The sequence below is a fragment of the Triturus cristatus genome, chromosome 11, assembly GCF_964204655.1.
Source record: "Triturus cristatus chromosome 11, aTriCri1.1, whole genome shotgun sequence".
NCBI classification, from domain to species: domain Eukaryota; kingdom Metazoa; phylum Chordata; class Amphibia; order Caudata; family Salamandridae; genus Triturus; species Triturus cristatus.
Genome location: NC_140594.1, coordinates 115,916,112 through 115,937,198, shown reverse-complemented (window position 1 = coordinate 115,937,198; position 21,087 = coordinate 115,916,112).

Below are 21,087 nucleotides of genomic sequence, written 5' to 3'. Positions count from 1 at the left end.
ACCACATCATATTATAGCACACCCTAGCATGTAACACAACACTATGACAAAACATGCCAAGGCACAGCTTATGGGAGAATGACATGCCAAAGTGTAACACAGGATTGCAGAGCATACAGGGGCGGCCTTAGGCATGTGCAAGCTGTGCACCTGCACAGGGCCGCCAAACCCCAGGGTCCGCCACGAGGAATCGGATACAATACATATTTGTGGCGGCCCCTGGCAGGGATTTGGCGGCCTCCGGCTAAGCCGGAGGCCGCCAAATCCCTGCCGGGGCCCCCTACCTACGCTCCCTGCACAGGGCCACCATGAGCCTAGAGCCATCCCTGGAGCATAGCTAAACATATCTTAGCAGAACCGCAGGGCCTCTCTTACTGTAGCATAACAAAGAATAGCGTAACATGACGAAGCACGGCATAGCCGAGTAGCAGCCTCTAGGCGCTCCCCTTACCCGCTGTCCTGAGTTCTTCAGCCAGTACTTACCTGCAAGGTATGAGGTATTATTAATAAACCGTGGCGGCACGGCTGGTCGTGTGGCACAGGGTAGCCAGGGACCGAGCCCCCAATGGCCCGTCCTCTTCCGCCTAGCTGAGGCTGCCGACAAAATGGTGGCAGCAGGAGAGGCTGAGGGGCGCCGAGGAGAGTGCACGGAGGGTACCGGTGCTGGACCAGGATGGGTTGAGGGCACAAGCCGAGGGTGAGGAGGAAAGACGGAGGGAGAGGGGCTGAAGGGAAGGAGCCACTGAGATACCCTTGAGAGCTGAGGGGACGGGCCGACCCTGAGAGAACTGATAGGAGAGAGGCCAGAGAGGGGAGAACTGAGGGAGCCAAGCCCGAGGGACTGAAAGGAAGGGAGACCTGTGGTGGGAGCCAAAGGCGCTGACAAGGCAAATTCTTCACATGACCTGAGCAGAGTGTATGTGTAGGGCACATGGGGCAGGATAAAGGTCTGGGTAGAAAGTTAGTGGCAATCAATCAATCAATCAATCAAAGCATTTATATAGCGCACTACTCACCCAGAGGGTCTCAAGGCGCTAGGGGAGGTGGGTCCGCTACTGCTCGAACAGCCAGGTCTTGAGTTGCTTTCTGAAGGCGAAGTGGTCCTGGGTCAGGCGGAGGTGGGTCGGGAGGGAGTTCCACGTCCTGGCGGCGAGGAAGGAGAAGGACCGTCCCCCTGTGGTGGCTCTTCGGATGCGGGGGACGGTGGCGAGGGCGTGGCCGGTCGATCGAAGCTGGCATTTGGGAGCATAGAAGTTGAGGCGGCTGTTGAGGTATCCTGGGCCTTGGTTGTGTAGGGCTTTGTGTGCGTGGGTGAGGAGGCGGAAGGTGATTCTCTTGGTGACCGGGAGCCAGTGCAGGTCTCTCAGGTGTCCGGAGATGTGGCTGCGACGGGGGATGTCCAGGATGAGTCGTGCTGAGGCGTTCTGGATCCGCTGAAGTCTTTTCTGGAGTTTGGCGGTGGTTCCGGCGTAGAGGGAGTTGCCGTAGTCCAGACGGCTGGTGACGATGGCCTGGGTGACCGTCTTCCTGGTCTCGGTGGGGATCCACCGGAAGATCTTTCGTAGCATGCGCAGGATATTGAAGCACGACGAGGAGACGGCGTTGACTTGTCTGGTCATGGAGAGGGTGGAGTCCAGAATGAAGCCCAGGTTGCGTGCGTGGTCTGTTGGTTTGGGTGCGCTGCCTAGGGCGGGGGGCCACCAGGAGTCGTCCCACGCGGAGGGTGAGGAACCCAGGATGAGGACTTCCGTCTTGTCCGAGTTCAGTTTCAGGCGGCTGTTCCTCATCCATTCGGCTACCTCTTTCATCCCTTCGTGGAGGTTGGCTCTGGCGGTGGCGGGGTCGTTGGTGAGGGAGAGAATCAGCTGGGTGTCGTCGGCGTAGGAGATGATGTTGAGGTTGTGCTGGCGTGCGATGTCTGCGAGGGGGCTCATGTACACGTTGAAGAGGGTTGGACTGAGCGAGGAGCCTTGAGGAACGCCGCAGATGACTTCGGTGGCTTCAGATCTGAACGGGGGGAGGCGGAATCTCTGTGTCCTTCCGGCGAGGAAGGAGGTGATCCACTCCAGTGCCTTCTCCTGGATTCCGACGTTGCTGAGTCGCTGCACTAGTGTACGGTGGCAGACAGTGTCGAAGGCCGCGGAGAGGTCTAGGAGGATGAGGGCCGCTGTTTCTCCGTTGTCAAGCAGAGCTCGGATGTCATCGGTGGCTGCGATCAGGGCGGTCTCGGTGCTGTGGTTGGCCTGGAAGCCAGACTGCGAGAGGTCGAGGGATCCGTTTGTCTCGAGGAAGGCAGCCAGCTGCTTGTTGACGGTCTTCTCGATGACTTTTGCAGGAAACGGGAGCAGCGAGATGGGGCGGTAGTTCTTGAGGTCGGTGGGGTCGGCTGATGGCTTCTTTAGTAGAGCGCTGAGTTTGGCGTGCTTCCAGCTCTCCGGGAAGGTAGCGGTGTCGAAGGAGGTGTTGATGATGTCCCGCAGGTGGGGTGCGATGACAGCGTCGGCCTTGTTGAAGACGTGGTGAGGGCAGGGGTCGGTAGGAGATCCGGAGTGGATGGAGTTCATCGAACAGACGGTGTCTTCGGTGCTGATCGGGGTCCAGGCGTTGAGGGTGGTGGTGGGGGGCGGTGGTTCGGTCGTGGCGTGCGTCGGTTGAGTGCTGAAGCTGTTGTGTATGTCCGCGATCTTGTTGTGGAAGTAGGAGGCGAGGGAGTTGCAGAGGTCTTGTGAAGGGGTGATGTCGTTGTTACCGGCGTTGGGGTTGGAGAGCTCTTTGACGATGTTGAAGAGTTCCTTGCTGTTGTGTGCGTTGTTGTCTAGTCGTTCCTTGAATGCGGTTTTCTTGGTGGCGTGGATGAGTTGGTGGCGTTTTCGGGTGGCGAGCTTGAGGGCAGTCATGTTGTCCGGTGTTGGGTCTCTGCGCCAGGTTCTCTCGAGGGCTCGGCAGTTCTTCTTGGAGCTCTTGAGTTCGTCGGTGAACCATGGGGCTTTCTTGCTGCCGGGTCTGCAAGTCGGGGTCTTCAGAGGGGCAAGGTCGTCAGCGCAGTCGCTGATCCACTTCGTGAGGTTGGTGGCCGCTTGGCTGGGGTTCGTTGCGCTGGTGGGTGGGTTCTTGCTCAGGGCGGTCGCGAGCTGGTCGGCTGTGATCTTGTTCCAGCTTCTTCGTGCAACCTGTGGCTGGTGGTGGTGGATCATGGTCCTTCTGAAGCTGAAGCAGACGCAGCTGTAGTCCGTCCAGTGGAGTCCGGTGGCGTGGCTGAAGGCGATGTCCTTGCTGGATGAGAAGACGGGGTCGAGTGTGTGTCCGGCGTAGTGGGTGGGGGTGGTGACCAGCTGCTTGAGTCCGAGGTTGGCGAGGTTGTCCAGCAGGGTGGTGGTGTTGCGATCGTTGTTGTTCTCCAGGTGGAAGTTGAGGTCCCCGCGGAGGATGTAGTCAGCGGAGGGGAGGGCGTGCGATCTGATGAAGTCGGCGATGTCTTCGCTGAATTGTGTGCGAGGTCCCGGGGGTCTGTAGATGAGGGTGCCTCTGAGGGTGGTCTTGGGGTTGATGTGGACTTGGAAGTGCAGGTGTTCGGCGGGGGCGAGGGAGTCGTCGGTGTTGGTCATGATGCGGATGGTGTTCCTGTGGATGATGGCGATGCCTCCTCCGGTGTGGTTGATGCGGTCCCTTCGGATGATCTTGTAGCCGTCTGGGATGGCGATGGCAATGTCGGGCCTTGAGGAGGCGTTCATCCAGGTTTCCGTGAGGAAGGCGACGTCTGGGGCTGTGGTGTCGAGCAGGTTCCAGAGCTCGACGGCGTGTCTGTGGACGGAGCGGGTGTTGAGCAGGATGCATTTCAGGTGGCTGCTGCTGTTGCACGTCTTGGTCGGTGCTGGAGTAGTGCTGGTCCGGATGCAGGTGAACTTGCAGGCGTTGCAGCAGAAGGGTCCGTGGGTGCGTCTCGGGGTGGCTCGGTAGCATCCTGGGAGTCGGCCGGCGTTGAAAGCGTTGAGGGTGGCGGCGTCGTACGTCCGACGGGTGGGCTGGGGTCTGCGGGGGCCAGGGGTCCTGGCGCTGGGCGCGGGACAGGCGCGGACGGGCGCAGACGGGCTTACCTTTGGCGCACCTTCGGCACTCAATCGGTGTTCCCGCTGCGCGCGTCCGCTGCGCGGTCGCTCAGGGGGCGTCATAAGAGAGGAGCTGGGAGGGCGGGTCAGCTCGGTGGCGGGAGCGGGGCGGCCAATGGGCAGGGGGGGGCGGAGTCGGCGGTGGACTGTGGCGGGAAGGGGCTCAGAGGGCGGCTCTGCGGCGGCTGGGTCGTCCGGTGGACGGCAGGGGACCCAAGGGCAGCAACGAGGCAGCGGAGCAAGGTAAGGCAGGCAGCGGGCAGGAGCGGGGCTTCCAGGCAGCAGGCAGGACCAAGGCTGGCAGGCAGCAGGTAAGAGCAGAGGAGTGGGGGCGACCTCGCCTTGGGGAAGGCTCAGCGGTCACTCCCTGTCCCTGCACACGGACCCCTTAAGAGAGGAGCCGGGAGGGCGGGTCAGCTCGGTGGCGGGAGCGGGGCGGCCAATGGGCAGGGGGGGTGGAGTCGGCGGTGGACTGTGGCGGGAAGGGGCTCAGAGGGCGGCTCTGCGGCAGCTGGGTCGTCCGGTGGACGGCAGGGGACCCAAGGGCAGCAACGAGGCAGCGGAGCAAGGTAAGGCAGGCAGCGGGCAGGAGCGGGGCTTCCAGGCAGCAGGCAGGAGCAAGGCTGGCAGGCAGCAGGTAAGAGCAGAGGAGTGGGGGCGACCTCGCCTTGGGGAAGGCTCAGTGGCAGAGGTCCTAGACAGAGTTATGACAGCTAACTGGACAGGAGGTTATTGTGCCTGGATACCGGGCCCAGCCTGTAGGGCAGGTGCAACGTTTATCGTGCTGGTCAGGGTGAACAGTGCTTGAAAAGTAAGTGCTGGGCTGGGGAAGTGTGTGTGATGGTCAGTGAGTGGTAGGAGCAATGTGTCTAGGATCTTAGAGATGGTCTTCCGGGACCTTTTAGTATTTCAGCCTAGTTTTTAACTTATTTAATTTGTATAATTGTTACTTTTAGAATTGGTACCGGCTTGCACTGTCTTGCACTTACCTTCGCTTCGCCTCCCACTGTTTCCTGCCCGGTTCCGCCACAGCGGACATGCCGAATGTGTGGAGGGCGGCGCAGCGCGGATTCCAACTTCCACTGACACACAGTTCACAACACTTCCGGCAGCACGCGGTCGAGTCTTCACCATCCCATACTATATTAGATGGGGATGGGATGGCCAAAGGCAAGCTTGTCTGCGCCCGTCCGCGCCTAGACCGGGCCCAGGGCCAGAAACGCTGGTCCATTACTTATCAATCCAGTAAGGTACACAGGAAAGGAACTACTTGATTTTTCCCAGGGTAAAGGGAGCTGTTGTACTTTCAATCTGATTAAAAATGGAGCACATACAAAACAAAACTGTCCCCGTGGTTTCGCGCTCCCGCCACAAAAGATGGTGAAGGCGCTCCAAGTTCCCAGAAACAACCATGAGGTAAAGTTGTTACAACCCCCAGACCAAATAAAAGCACGCTGTGGCCTCATGAATATCAGATCCATTGCCAAACATAAGTATGAGGTAGCAGATATCATACCATCATATGAGTTAGATGTCCTGTTCCTCACGGAAACCTGGGCTAATGCTGCTTCAGACCCGGATTTTGGGGTAGCAACTTCGCAGGTTTTTCTATCATTTAGGGTAGACAGGCCAATAAAGAGGAGAGGGGGAGTGGCTGTAGGAGAGTAGGGTCTGCTTTCTATGTTCACCCCCACTTTTTGCTTTTGCTTTACTGGTTTTCGACTTAGATGTGGCTGTGGGCCTGCTAATCAGACCCACAGCCCTGCTGTTCTCTCTCTAAATTAATACTATGTACTTTAGGTGCATAACCCATTTGGATAGGATCACCTTATTGGCCCCTGTACAGTGTACCCTAGGTACCCAGGGCATAGGTGTACCCTACGCCTACCAGGGGCTGCAGCATGTATTATGCCACCCCTGGCCTGGCCTTCCATTCTGACACAACTGGCTGATCACTCAGCTGGGGCAAGGTTGTGTAATCACTCCTTGCTAAGGTGTAGTATTCCTATACCTAACTTACATATAGACACATGTGTACCTATCAGTCACTCCTATGGCAGGCCTTAACAATCCTGGAGGCAGAGTGCTTGGTAACATGTGAGATGGTGCTCTAGCATGAGCTGAGCCTGTCTGCAGCTTTCGGAACTAAGTCCTTATAGCTGTTCTATGATATAGCCTACCATATACTCTTAAAGTGCCTTATAATCTTAGACGGTTATGGTAACTATGGTTTGGCTTTATCGAAACATGTCGTGTAAGGTGTCTAACACTGTGGAATAATACCCCCATGCCATTTCTGGACATGAGAATATTATTCCCCCCTTCTAGAGGGAAAGACATGTTAAAATCATACTTCAACTGTTAGCCTCTGACCAAAGCCTCAGCATCACAAAATGGATGCTGCTGCCACGACACAAGTCTGACCTCCTGCAGCTGGGAGTGATCCCAGCCAGGGAGGCCTGGACAATAGGTTTCCTGCTTGGGGAGGTGCTAGCACCTCCCCAGACAGCCTTTAGTGTATTGGGGCAGGGTGGGCTGAAAGGAATGAGACATGCCTGGGGCACACAAGGTGTTCCTTGCATAGTCCAGTTCAAACCGGCGCTGGGGCACTCCAGCCCCAGCTCTGGCGCGAAACTGGACAAAGGGAAGTGGGTGTAACCACCCCCTCCCAGGTCCCACCCATAAGGCGTGACCTAGCAGGTATCCCAGCCCCCCAGATTAGTATAAGAGTGGGAGTTGGGCCTCAAGACTTTAGATTATCCTGAACCTGCAAAACTGAACAGAAACTCTGGACCTTCGACATTCGACGAAAGAAGAAGACTGAAGAATCTCCCTTGTAGCCAAGGAGTGGCTACCCTGTGCAAACAGGCACCATCAAGAGACTACCCTTTGCTTTGCCCACGTTCTACGAGGAACCGACTGCAGAGCCCGACCAGAGCCTTGACTTCCAGACTTCTCCGACCCTGATCCACATCTACAGCAGAGCTGAGACCCGTGGAGGCGACGAGCGACGTGGGACCGGCTACCTGGAAAAAGTGGCTAGTAACTTAAAGCGCAGCTTCTGAGGTACCCTCGAAGTTGTGCACCGGGGATTGAGAAGCCCCAACCCCAAGCACCATCTGCACCGAAGACCAGCCCCCCACACTCCACGAGTCCTGCGTGGGGCCCTTCTGCATTTTCCTGCTTGCCGCGTCTGTCCGGTTGCTTGCCCGCTGGCTAGTGGCCTTTGTGACGACGCACCCTGAAATCTTCTGCGCTGGTTTGGCTCCTCCAGACTGGCTCCCGCTTCTCTGCAAAGAAGAAGCACCCCAGACCTTCCTGGTCTGCACCAGAAGCAAGTCCTCCGTTCTTCGTGGGTTCCGCTTGCCAAGGCTTGGTGAGTCCTAGTCCAACTTCGACGCCGCCGACAGCAAGAGCCTTCGTGGGACAGCTCGCCTCCTGGTCCTGGTCATCCTCGACGCTTCCTGGTCCTCCTGGCTGCAGCGACAAGCTTCACCTTCACCTGCAATCTTCACGACATCGCCTGGTTCCTTCCTGGTTCCACGTGGTCACTGGCTAGTGACCTTGACTCTGTCCCTTCTGCTTGCAGGTTTCCTCTCTTCTTGATCCCAGCCTTGGGATCCAGCGGACACTCTTCACTGACTGCCTGTCAGCATCTTTCTTCAGGCATCCATAGGAGTCGACGACGAAAACGACGCATCTTCACCCCTATGCACCCGCAGCCTGTGGGCTAGGTAACTTGGGTACTCCGGTGCTCATCAGGATAGTGACTATCCTAGTGTCTAGTTTTCAAGTCTCAACTTCCTAGCTACTCCGGAAGTGTCCTAAATCTACCGTTTTCTAAACTGTACTATTGCTATTGACTTTTACGCATTACGCGTGAGTGTTTCCACTCTGCACACGAATCCCGTGGGCCTCCCACTTCCTAACTAACGCTAGTGTAGTGTAGCCCCAGCGATTCCCTAGGCCTAGGCCTATTCTATTTCCGTGACAGTGGTTCTTATACCACTTACTTAGTATATGGTTTGCGTGGCCCCTAGGGCCTAACTGTATTACTTACCTGTGTGACTTAATGTATGCATAAATAAGACTGTGTTGTACTTACCTCTAATCTCATAAAGAGTGCTGAGGGTTTGACTAGAATAAATACACTTTATTTTATATATATATCTGTTGTGGTGTCCTTTCATTTGGTATTCAAGGGATTATATATGGTATCACAGCTGGCTTCACATGCTATTCAGAGTTTAGCCTAAGACTGCTCTTGTCCATGCTACCACTAGGATAGCTGGTCTATAAGGTTGACTTTACAACCAATCACCATAAGGGTATTTGGACTGATATAAGGTGTACACTAGAACTAGTGACATCATACATCAGGCCAACTTCTCACAGTGGCTGTAATATATTGGGAAAAGTTCAAAGTCACCTTCTCACCAGCTCCCACACCTTACTATGAAGCACTGCATTTCACCTTAGCAGCAAATGCTAAAAAAAACCTTTAGGGGCAGACTTCTCTACCGTTCCCCAGGCACCAGAAGTACTTTTACCAACAACCTAGATGTTCTCATGAAACCCATCCTCTCCACAGATGAGTTCACCATTCTGGTGGATTTTAATGTTGACCTGGAAGATAGGAGGGAGTAAAGACACCAGTTCTCTACTAGAGACCCTAGGGACACTAGGCCCATCTCAATTGGTGCACAGCATTTTTACATCCGTATCAGGCCTAAAAATAAATGACATTCATCCTCTCATGTGGATAGACAACTCTTTAGTCACATTCGATTACACTATCCCTAAGGTCCAGAAAGGAGGAGTAGTTGAATCTCACTCATTAACATATAAGGCCTGGAACAAGGCTGATAAAGCCATGCTTAGCATCCAACTGCATAGGACACGACCTCCATTAAATGTGTCCCCATATTTAGCAGTTAGCGAATATACGGATTGGCTTAATGAAGCAATTGGGGCCACGGTACCCACCGGACAAATTTCAGGGAACAGGGAACTGCAAACAACCTTCACCCCCTTGGTTTACTGAGGTCTTGTGATGTAAAGCGGCATTAATTCATTACAAAATTCTGCTGATTGCAGAAAAAAAGGCATGTTTTACGAGGCAGATTGAAAAAGCCAAGAACTCCTCCAAAGAACTGTTCGGGTAGTAGAGAAGCTTTCCTCTCTGCCAAAGAAAAAACGCATTAAGAACAACCACAGTTTTTGTGAGGTAATTGCTGACTCTTTTAGACATAAAGTCAAAAATATCTATGATTCTTTTGAAACTATCCCCACTCCGCTTCCTATTGACATACGCCCATGCTCAGATCCCAGTGATAAGACTTTTCACAGCTTCTCGCTGGTTAACATGAAACTAGTGGAAAAGCACATTAATGAAACTAAATCTGGGTCCCCTCTAGATCCTAGCCCTCCCGCTTTTTTGAAAGAGATAGCAAAGGAGGTTAGCCCTTTGCTTACAGAAATCTTTAACAATATGTTCATTTCCGGTATCTTTCCGTCCATGTGGAAGGATGCTTCAATACTGCCTCTGATAAAAAAAAACAATCTAGACGACTCTGACTCCAATAACTATCGTACGATATCCAGATTGCCACTCCCGGCAAAAATAGTGGAGAAAATTATAAACAGGCAGCTATCCCAGTTCATACAAGAAAATGACTTACTCGATCCCTCCCAATTTGGTTTTCGCCCAGAACACAGTACAGAAACAGCACAAATTAAAGCCACCGAAGAGATCAGGAAGGTGATGGATAAGGGGGGCTCTGCCGCCCTCATCCTCCTTGATCTTTCGGCGCCCTTCAATACTGTGGATCATTAGCTACTGCTATCGTGGCTGGAAACGCTAGGGGTCAAGGGCCTGGCACTAGCCCTGCTGTCCTCTTTTCTAAAGGATAGGAGACAAACGGTGGCACTAGGCCAGTCCAAATCAACACCTTACGTCCTTCCATGCAGGATCCCACAGGGCTCATCGCTTAGTCTGGCACTTTTTAACATTTATGTTTCAGAACTTGCCCCGTTGATTCAAGACTTCGGCTTTAGTCTTACTTCATACGCCGATGACACCCAGAGGGTGGTAGCAGCGTAAAAAGATCAAGCCTCCCCATCAATGCAGTTTCAAAACTGTATGGTGGAAATAAATAGATGGGTGGGAAACCACTGTCTTAGGCTCAATTCCGGGAAAACCAAAGTGGCAATCATTGGGTCTCTACAAAAAACAAAAGGAGGGAGTCAAGAGGTAGTGTCCTTAACGGGCACTGGAGGTGGATACATCCTCCCCTAGAAATCTATTACAAAACACAAGTATCCACCTGTAGATGGGTTTCTTTCAGTGGAAATTCTCTCTTTCTCAAAGGTGTGTCTCCTACTTTGGTTGAAAGCACATAGTGTTTGCTTAAATACCCCTCACACACCAAAAGGGCACTTACTTGTACATATCATTAGTTTCACTTTATCAATAGTTTTCACTGTAATATAGTGAGTACTGAAGGGATCAGTTATAGTCCTGATGAAGAAGCCCCAGAGCTTCGAAACATGTTGACTTGATTAGGAGTATCCACACATTACACGCAGGACATCTCTGACCCACTGCTTTTAACAGGACCAGCTCCAGGGAATATTAAAGTTTCTTAGTCCACAGGGGCCTGGTTCTTTTTAATTTCACTTTTCTCACTCACTCTTGACCCTTCCTCTCACAACTCCTACACCACACATAGTTCTGAAGATCAGTGCTCCCGCGTAGTCGCAGGTCGTAGCACGCCCCGTCCCGCAGAAGGACAGGAAGACCCCCATGATGAAGCATGACACCAAGGGACCTTTTGGTGTGTGAGGGGTATTTAAGCAAACACTGTGTGCTTCCAACCAATGTAGGAGACACACCTTTGACAATCTTTGGGAATCTGCAACCCAGATGGGATGACCTTTGGTGGCCGGCGGATATGGGGGAACTGCCAAAACCAGTCCAGAAGGCAAAAAGCCTGGGGGTGCTGATCGATAATAAACTCACCTTATCTCAGCAGAATAATGCCATCTTATCTAACTCCCATTTACTGATCAAGAAATTGAAGAAGATTCTACCTTATATTCTTGACGGCTCCAAAAGGGCGGTAGTGACTACATTTGTGCAGTCAAAGTTAGACTACTGCAACGGATTTACCTAAATATGCAGAAGCAATACCTAAAAAAGCTTCAGATGATTCAAAACGCATCTGCAAGACTTCTAATAAATGTTCCTAAATATGAGTCTGTAACCAAGGAAATTCGAAGACTTCACTGGCTCCTGGTGGTGCAGCGCATTAAGTTCAAGGCGCTAGGTCTAGCTTACAAGGCCTTGAACGACACCGGACAAATGTTTCTCAAGCTTCTTTTTTCCTGGTATCACCCAGCCAGACAACTGCGCTCTTCAAATGCCAGACTCATGATGGTTCCAAGGATCTGAACCTTATGCTGGGGAGGCCGTAGTATCTCATACGGCACAGCAAAAGTATGGAATAAGTTACCATTTGCTATTAGAAATGCCGGCTCACTCTCCACTTTTCGAAAGGACCTAGAAAAACATGGCTTTTTCAGAACTAGTTGCTTTCATCAAGGGCTCACCACTGTTTTAGCGCCAAGACACCTCCGGGTATATATATATATCTATATCCAAAATACTTTTGTCGATCCACAGAAAGTACTCGAGCCCAAATCCATAAAGCGTGATTTATTCAAAACATGTGGCAAACAAACGGGTGTTTGTTTGCCACATGTTCTGAATAAATCATGCTTTATGGATTTGGGCTTGAGTACTTTCTGTGGATCGACAAAAGTATTTTGGACATTTAAAGAGGTTTGTGACCTCACTGGAGCCCGCCGCCGTGAGAGTAAGAGAGACTCGCGATTTCATTTTGAATATATATATATATATATATATTCACTGAAAAAACCATAGGTTTCAGGGGTGTTATAGTTAGCTGGACTTTTCACTTGTACAAAACCATTGAAATTCCCCCGTTATAGTTAGTTCAGCTAACTATAACTCGCGCGCCCGCAATGCACTGCTGATGACGTCACATATTACATCACTCATGACATGGTCAGTGACATCACTCATGACATCACTGATGACATCTCAAATGACATCACTGATGACATCACTGATGACATCATCCAGTGAATGTCTGTTTTTCTGAAAATTAAATATGTTTTATATATGTATATCTAAACAATGATGGAAGAATAAATGGGTATATAAGTGTCTAAATGGATGATTTGTTTTTGAAAAATTGATTGTGTAACTGACTGATTAAGTGTATCAAAGTGAATACATGGCTTAGTGAGTAATGTTTAAATATGTAAATACCTATATCAGTCTCTCACTTTGTGTATAAGTGGCTGCATGGGTTGGCGAGTAGCTACATGGGTGTCTATATAGGTTATTAGTTGGTTTTTTGAGTATCAGTATGAGTGTCTTAGTGTCTGCATGGTTCGGTGGGGGGGTATTACGTAGTGCATAGGTGCATGAATGAGTGACTCACTGTTTGTATGTGTTGAAGACAGCATGTGTGCAGGACTGTATGGGTGGATGAGTGTGTGTATGGGTGTGTTAGTGAGTGAATGACTGTCTCAATAGTGTCTTTATGAGTAACTACATATGTTTTAAACTAGTATATGTGACTATTGGTGTATATAAGTGAGTATATGTGAGAGTGAGAGATTGAAAGAGTTCCTGTATGAATAAGTATGTGTTTCTATAAGTGATTGTTTAAAAGACTAAGTATGTGTAAGTTTCCGTAGAAGTAAGTGTGGTGGTGTGTGTATAACTGTAAATGCAAGTAAATGTATGTTTGATTCTTTATTAGTATGAGTGACTATGTGTGTGAGTAACTCTATGGATGAGTGGCATTGTGTAACAGGATGTATACGTGTATGAGTACATATGATGAGTGAGTACATGTATGAGTGACTGTATAGGACTGTTGGTGAATGAGTGGATGTGTATGTGGAACTTAGAATTACTGAAGAGGTTGTTGTAACCGGTATGGGTATGTCCATTGTTTTGAAAATGTTAGTCTCTATTTTTGAATGTGTGTATCAAAGGTTATATTAGGGTGAGAGGAGGTCTGCCACTCTATCACAAGGATGATGTCATCAGTGATGTCATCAGTGATGTCATTTGAGATGTCATCAGTGATGTCATGAGTGATGTCACTGACCATGTCATGAGTGATGTAATATGTGACGTCATCAGCAGTGCATTGCGGGCACGCGAGTTATAGTTAGCTGAACTAACTATAACGGGGGAATTTGAATGGTTTTGTACAAGTGAAAAGTGCAGGAAGAAGGATAACGTGCAGAAAGAACAAAAAGAAGAGCAGAAAGAATCCTTGTTGCAAAATCATCCTGTACCCTAAACTTTTTCAGACGGATACTGGTGGTAACTGAGTCTGACTAACCAGTCCTAGAGCCAGTGCTATGTTAAAAGACACTTAGAATACAGTGAAAACACCTACATACACTAGGGAACATTATGCGTTGGGGTCTCCCTGTGATTAGCATGACCTCCTCTGTAAGCCCCTAGTATATAATAGGGCAGGGGGGTTAAAACTACCTCTTAAAACAGGCCACAGGGCGTTTTTGCACACGTTAACTCAGGCCCCGTCCCCTCCCTTCACCACTGTGTAAACACGCCCTGTGTCCGTTTTTAGTTGGGAGATTAAGTTCATTTGAATCCTGAGGGTCCCTAGGGTCCAACTAGCCCACTAGGTACCTCCAGTAAGTGCCACAGAGCTGCATTGCAGAGAGGTGTAAAAAGTGGCACGGCCTGGACCACCTCTCTGCAATGCAGCTCAGTGGCGCTTACTGGAAGCACTTGGTGGGCTAGTTAGCCCCCAGGGGCCCTCAGTATTGAAGGGAAATTATATCCCCAATTTAAAACGTGCCATAGTGCGTGTTTGCACACGTCACCTCAGACCCCGTCCCCTCCCTTCACCACTGTGTAAACGCGCCCTGTGGCTGTTCTAAGTTGAGAGATTAAGTCCCCTTGAATCCTAAGGGTCCCTAGGGTCAAACTAGACCACTAGGTACCTCCAGTAAGCGCCACAGAGCTGCGTTGCAGAGAGGTGTAAAAAGGGGCTTGACCTCAGAACACCTGTCTGCAGCGCAGCTCCCTGGCGCATACTGGAGATGCCTGTTGGGCTAGTTGGCCCTCAGGGACCCTCAGTATTACAACTCACCAGGGGGCGCGTTTGCAGAGTGCTGCAAGGAGGGGGCGTGGCCTCCGGCACGATGCCAGTATTTTATTTATTTTAATTTTTTAAGAAGGGGGGCTGTGTGGTTCCCCTTCTTATTCTAATTTATTGGCCCTGATGACCCCATCCCCTAGGGCCTGTCTCCTAATTATATTTTTTTGACCCCAATCTCCAGGGCCGGCCACTGTTTTTTATTATTTAAAAAAAATATATATTTATAGACACACCTAGGACATGCTGGACAAACCGTACGTACCTATCACCATGACGATTTGCGTGATATTCATTAAAAGGCGACTATGCATACAATGAATCCACGTGGAATGTATTTACACCACTAGTGAAGCTCTGACATGTCTGATGCCCTACCGTGCCTAATCCCGGTAGACACCCTTGTCGTTTATTTATACAAACATGGATAGCTATTGACGGGCACATTTAATACATATGCACACCAAGCCATTCAAAGGGGATTCGACAAAAATTCGACCAAAACTATGCAAGAAACCCCCCTCACGGTTAATAAAACACACATCCACTGCCGGATATGTAATACTTTTTATTTTACTCTCTGGAAAGGGGACGAACATCACTTGAGAGTCACAGCGCGCTCCTGGCAGAGCCCAATGCTGTGTTACACCCACCATTGCCTGCCGAGTGCCACACACCTCTGTGTTGTATTCCACCAGCTAGTGCATATGCTATGACACTCTCTAGCCCATGTGCACTGTAACACCACCCCGTGAATATGTCATGCCACACTTGTCTGCGCACGGGTTATATTGCCCCTTCTAACGTGCCTTCCTCGATGCCTATGTTATAACGCACAGTGCTATGCCATACATATTACAATCTGGGATCCATATCTTTGTCACAGTGTATATGCAACGTTACACTCCCCAGCACATATTTTATATTACAACTTTAGAGACTAGTTAGGTTACACAACACTGCCCTGTGCATATTACACTCCAAGGCGCATATCGCATAGCACGCGCTAGTGCCTGTGCTATCTCGCGCTCTCCAATGAATCTGTCATTGCGCACAATGTATTGCATATTATATTTCACGCCCGGTTCATCTTATATCACACTTTTTGGTGCATAGTTTATACCATACACTATATCTAGTTTTCATTTTCAATCGTGCTCTCAGGACTATGTTCTATCTAACACTGTGTCCACCTACCCTTTTCACGGGCATTACATTTTACGATAGGGGGTGGAGGGTCAGGGGGTGTTTCTGCCAAGTGAGCCTGGAGTCACAGTCACAAACGTCCTCTTCTTCCTGAATAAAAGTGAGATTATGCTGCATACTTGTTCATATTTTAAGTAGTTCGCACAGACACACGTTTTAAAAACAATAAAGTTCCTAATACCCGCCTTCTCTGAACAGTTAGCTTGCTGCCCCATCCCCCTCCTCCCTATCCTCTGTTGTGTGAATCCATGGACTAGCCTCCTCCCTCCTGCCATGCATGGTCTGATGTGCTGCCACTGCCCTCAATTTAGTATGATGTACCAGTCCACTCCTCCTGCCCTCCATTGCCCAATTCTATGCCCCATCATTGACCTCCTGCTTAAACTCTGTGCTTAGCTTGCTGCCCCTATTCTCCTTCCCCCTGCCCTCCGATGTCTTTGTGCATGCCCCTGCTCCATCCTTTTTGCCCACCATGTTCCATGGACCTGCCACTCCTATCTACTCTGAGTGTTCTGTTGAGCTGCCGCTCCCCTCCCACCTGCCTAGCATTGTCAGATAACTGTAACCTGTCCCTGCCACCTCCACCCTGCCTGTCCACATGCCATGCCCCTATCCTCTTCCTCCTGTCCTACATGGTCCATTGTACTGCCACACCCTTCTGCCCTCCCTGGTCTGTTGTGCTGCAACTGCTCCTCCTGCCTGCCCGTGCGGTCTGTTGTGAGGCCCCTTCCCCTGAACTTTCTTGTCTGTGCACAGGTCCTGACCCTCCCTTCTATCCTCCATGGTCCTTTGTGCATGCCCCTGCACCCTCCTTCTTGCCCATCATAGCCATTGTGCTGCCACTAACCCTCCCACTTGCCATGCATGGTCTTCTGTGCTGCCATGGCCCCTCCCACCTTCCCTGTGTGGTCCGTTAGCTGCCCCTGACCCCCTCCCACCTTCCCTCCATGGTCTGTGTTTATGCCATCACAGTCTCACTGTTGCTCTTCATGGTGTGTCTTGCTTCTAGTGCCCATCCTGCCTGACCTCCATGGCTATCTTGCTGCTCCTGCCCTGCCCCCTTGCCCCCAGCCCTCTGTTTACATGTGCAGACCCCTACTCCCTCCCTCCTGGCTTGTCTGTTCCATTGTAATGCCCCTGATCCGTCCCTCCTGTCCTTTATGGTCTGTTATGCTGCAGCTTTCTCTCCTGTCTGTCCATTATGGTCAGCTAGCTACCATTGCCTCTTGCCCCTCTGTTCTCTGTTGTCCATGTGCATGGTCCTGTCCCCTCCCTCTTGCTTTCTATGGATTGTTGTGCTGCACTCCCGTCCCGCATGCCCTGTGTGGTGTATTGTGCAGCTGCAAACCCTGATGCCTGCCCTGCAGGGTCAGTTTGGTGCACCTCTCCATGTCCCTCCTGTCCTCTGTTATCCAAGTCCATGTCCCTACCCCATTTCCTTCCATGATCCAATGTACCATACTTGCGAACATTTTGAGCTTGGTAAGAGGGAGATTTTGAAAAAAAACTGGGGTATTGATTTTCCCCTTTGAGTTACATTGAAAAAGAGGAGATTGTAGACAGGAGACAGATCAAATAAAGCCCGTTTGAGCTTAAAAACATTGGACGTTTCCTGGCTGAATCGGGTCTGTTGGCATGTATGGTTGTACTACCATTGCCTCTTCCTTCTGCCCACAATGGTCTATTACATTGCCACAGCCTCTCTTGCAAGTCCTGTATTGTTGGTTTGTTGCCCCTGCCCCACTTTCCACTGCCCTCCATAGTCTGTTGTGCTGCCACGGCCCTTCCTGCCTGCTCAGTGTGGTTAAATTGTTACCTTTGCACCCTCCTACCTGCCTTCAATTTTCAGAGTCTGTGCCCCTGGCCTCTGCCTCTCAACAGTATCCTAATGAACAACTAGATTGCTAACATTCTATATTTATTACAAAAGTGTAGAACGCCTGACGTCATCTTGATGTAATCAAAACTGTAATACCTAGAGCATTTCCTTTAGAAATTACATATATGAGAGGGTCTTATTGGCATCAAAATTATGGTTAGTGCTCTAAAAGACTAAAATAAGAACATATTTTCTGAGTTTTCAAATAGCGACAAAGCACTTTTAAATTATTTGTTATCTTTATGTTTTTTTATCCAGTTGACCACTTGATTAAATGTTGCACTTAGGTGAGAGGATGTGGTGTTACTTCCAGAACTGCAGACTTTGCAACTGGGGAACCAGGTTGGAGTTTCTGCTTCAGCTCGACATTCTGTGATTCTGGTCAAATCACTTAGTCTCCCCATGTCTACAACCAAAATGAATTTGTTCTTGTGTGATGTAACCAATGCTCATGTAAAGCACTCCAATACCTGACAAGTCTGCACTATATAACACTGCAAAAACACAAAATAATAAGTGTTTTGCACACTTTTGTCATTGGGCTATATTTGGGCTACATCTGGGTGATTTTGGGCTACATTTGGGCTCTTTTGTCTCCGGTGGCCATCTTGGGAGATTTATTTGTTATGAAGTTTCCTAATTTCCTCATGTACTGCAGTCTCCTCAGTAGGAAATGCTTTCAGTTTTTTACTTTGATTCCATCATGAAGGTATTCAGATATGTCACACATTTGCCATAAATTCTGAAAGTTAGCACTCTAGTTGCTCATTAGATCACTGTAGTAAAACTACTGTTCACCATGGAAGTCTGCTCCTGGTATTAAAAGTGCATGTTTCAGTCTGCATGTCAGAATTTTTTAATGAAATAGAAGAGGATTTGAGAAGTCACTCAAAATGTGCCCTCATTTTCTTTCTTCAGCATTAATCATAATTTCTATGGCAAAATGAACCCCCTCATTGTGTTCCTCTTTAAATTAAATGTTTTAAGTGTTACCAGTTTATTCCAATCAAGATGGCTTCAGGTGTGCCATACTTTTGTCATAATGAAGACAGTAAGTGCTCTAGTTGTTTTTAAGAACACTCTGGGACATTCTGTCATTGGGCTATACTTGGGCTACATCTGGGTGATATTTGGGCTACATTTGGGCTCTTTTGTCTCTGGTGGCCATCTTGGGAGACTTATTTGTTATGAAGTTTCCTAATTTCCTCATTTACTGCAGTCTCCTCAGTAGGAAATACTTTCAGATTTTTACTTTGATTCCATCAAGAAGGCATTCAGATGTGTCACACATTTACCATAAATTCAGAATGTTAGCACTCTTTTTGCTCATTAGATCACTGTAGTAAAGCTACTGCTCACCAGGGAAAACTGCTGCTGGTATTGAAAGTGCATGTTTCAGTCTGCATGTCAGAATATTTTAATGAAATAGAAGAGGATTTGAGAAGTCACTCAAAATGTGCCCTAATTTTTCTTTCTGCAGCACTAATCATACTTTTTATGGAAAAATGAACCCCCTCATTTTGTTCCTTTTTAAATTAAATGTTTTAAGAGTTACCACTTTAATCCAAGCAAGATGGCTTCAGGTGTGCCATACGTTTATCATAAGTAGGACTGTTAGCGCTCTAGTTGTTCTTTGGAAAACTCTGGGAAGCTGCAGTAGAACACAAAGGAATCAACTGACAGTCTCTGCCCTTGTTGGATGTACATGTTTTACTGAGAATGTCAGACTTCATTCTCACATGACTGAGAAAGATAATGTGAATTTACAGAAAATAAGCTCTCAGTTTAGCTTATAGATCACCTTCCAAAACTCTGTGGGAAAAGCATGAGAAAATATTTTTCTCTCAATCATGATATCCCAGCAGAAGGCTTTTTCACATGGTGAAATCACCTTAGAACATACCACAATTCCTAAAATGAGTATGGTACCATCAACAAATGATTTATAATGTAACTAAAGTCTTAAAACCTTCTATTAACTGCAATGCTTTTTAATGAGGTGCTATCATGTATATTGGTCCCAAGATGGCTGCCAACACTTCTTGTGTGGTAAATAAAATATATCTATCCATTACCGATCTGAATTTCATGCGAGAACTTTAAACAAATAGCTCAGAATAATGAGAGGCAGAATCCGTGGTATAAGAGGTTTCTGAATGGGCTTTATTCCAATATGGCCGACTCGAGTGGCGGACCTCAGGTTCCGTCACCAAGAAGGTTCAGGAAGTGAAGTACGATTCTTTATTGATATACATACATTTTTATAGTTATTACATTATAATGGAAACGAATGTAGGAGGCGTAACATTTGATAAGAAAAGTGACATATTAATGACGTAAACGAAACTAGGCGTAATAAGGAGTAAAAAGAAACATAATTGGTTAAAGTTATCAAATATAAGTGTTTCTATAAGATAATGCTTGACATAGATGCGCGCGCAGCAGCATGACGTGCATTTGACGTGTAACTAGGGGGGGTGAAGGGACCTCGTCACTAACTCTACGTGTGGAGACGAAAAGTCTAAGAGGTCGAGTCAACCTAATCCTAAATCATATCTAACATCCTATGTTTAAAGAACTATGTTATCCACAAGGAAGGACTGAAGGACTTTCGAACAGAATCTATTCTATACTGACTGTGTGCGTGCACGAACGCCTAAGTGTCTATGTGAAATACAAGAGGCAGAAAACTTTCCATGGCAACTGGGCTATGAATTACTTGCAGGAGGACAGCCCTTTGCACGAGAGCTAAAGGAAATGTTTACCTAAATCACTAGACAGGAATGCATCGGCTGAAGAGCAAAGTAGATAATTCGAAGGTGAAATACAGCTTCTTGGCAGACCGGCTAAACTGGCCGAGGCAGGCACCGTTAGCTGCACAGGAAATAGGACAAAGTTCATGGATACAGATGCAAGCTCAAGCTGACGCTTGTCAGAGACAGAGAGCAGGGAAAGGCTTTGAGGACAGAATCGGGCCTACTTCATCTGAACTGTAAAAATGGAGTAACTGAGCCATATAAAGTCGGTGGCCTTTCCTACTTAGGAATTGACTATCCAGCCCATTGATGGCGGATCTGACAGAGAACATATTGACGGTGGACGCACATGTATTTGCGTCTTCAAAACTGGAACTGGAGAGAACATACATGTACTTGTAACATGCATATAGAACCGTTGGGGTCCAAGATAGGGGACATAACTGATCAGGGAAATCCACTTTTCCACATTCCCTCCTTGTTCCCCTACTTGCCCGTCAAGAAACATCAATCTTCATTAATCCATCGATTTGCTCATGGAGCATCATTTCTTCTTCTTTCTTCTTCCGAGATTTTGAACGAAAACCTTGATGTGGAATACACGATGTGGCACACAGACCACAGATCGCTGGTCCACATTGCAGGCATAAGCAACAACTGAATAGTATAAGAAGGCCAATACCTAGGAAGGATAGAACTCTCCATCCCCAGGCTGATATCAGACTCCAAAACCACCCGGACCAAGTCCAAGTGCCTGGGTCTTCGTGTATCTGGCTCACAATCTTATGAAGGCGGGTTATAGCTTTATATACAGATGGCGAATTTTCTGGTATGAATATGCAGCAGCTGGATCCGATGACCCTACAAGCTCCGCCCCTATCGGCCAGGATGACGTCAAGGACAAG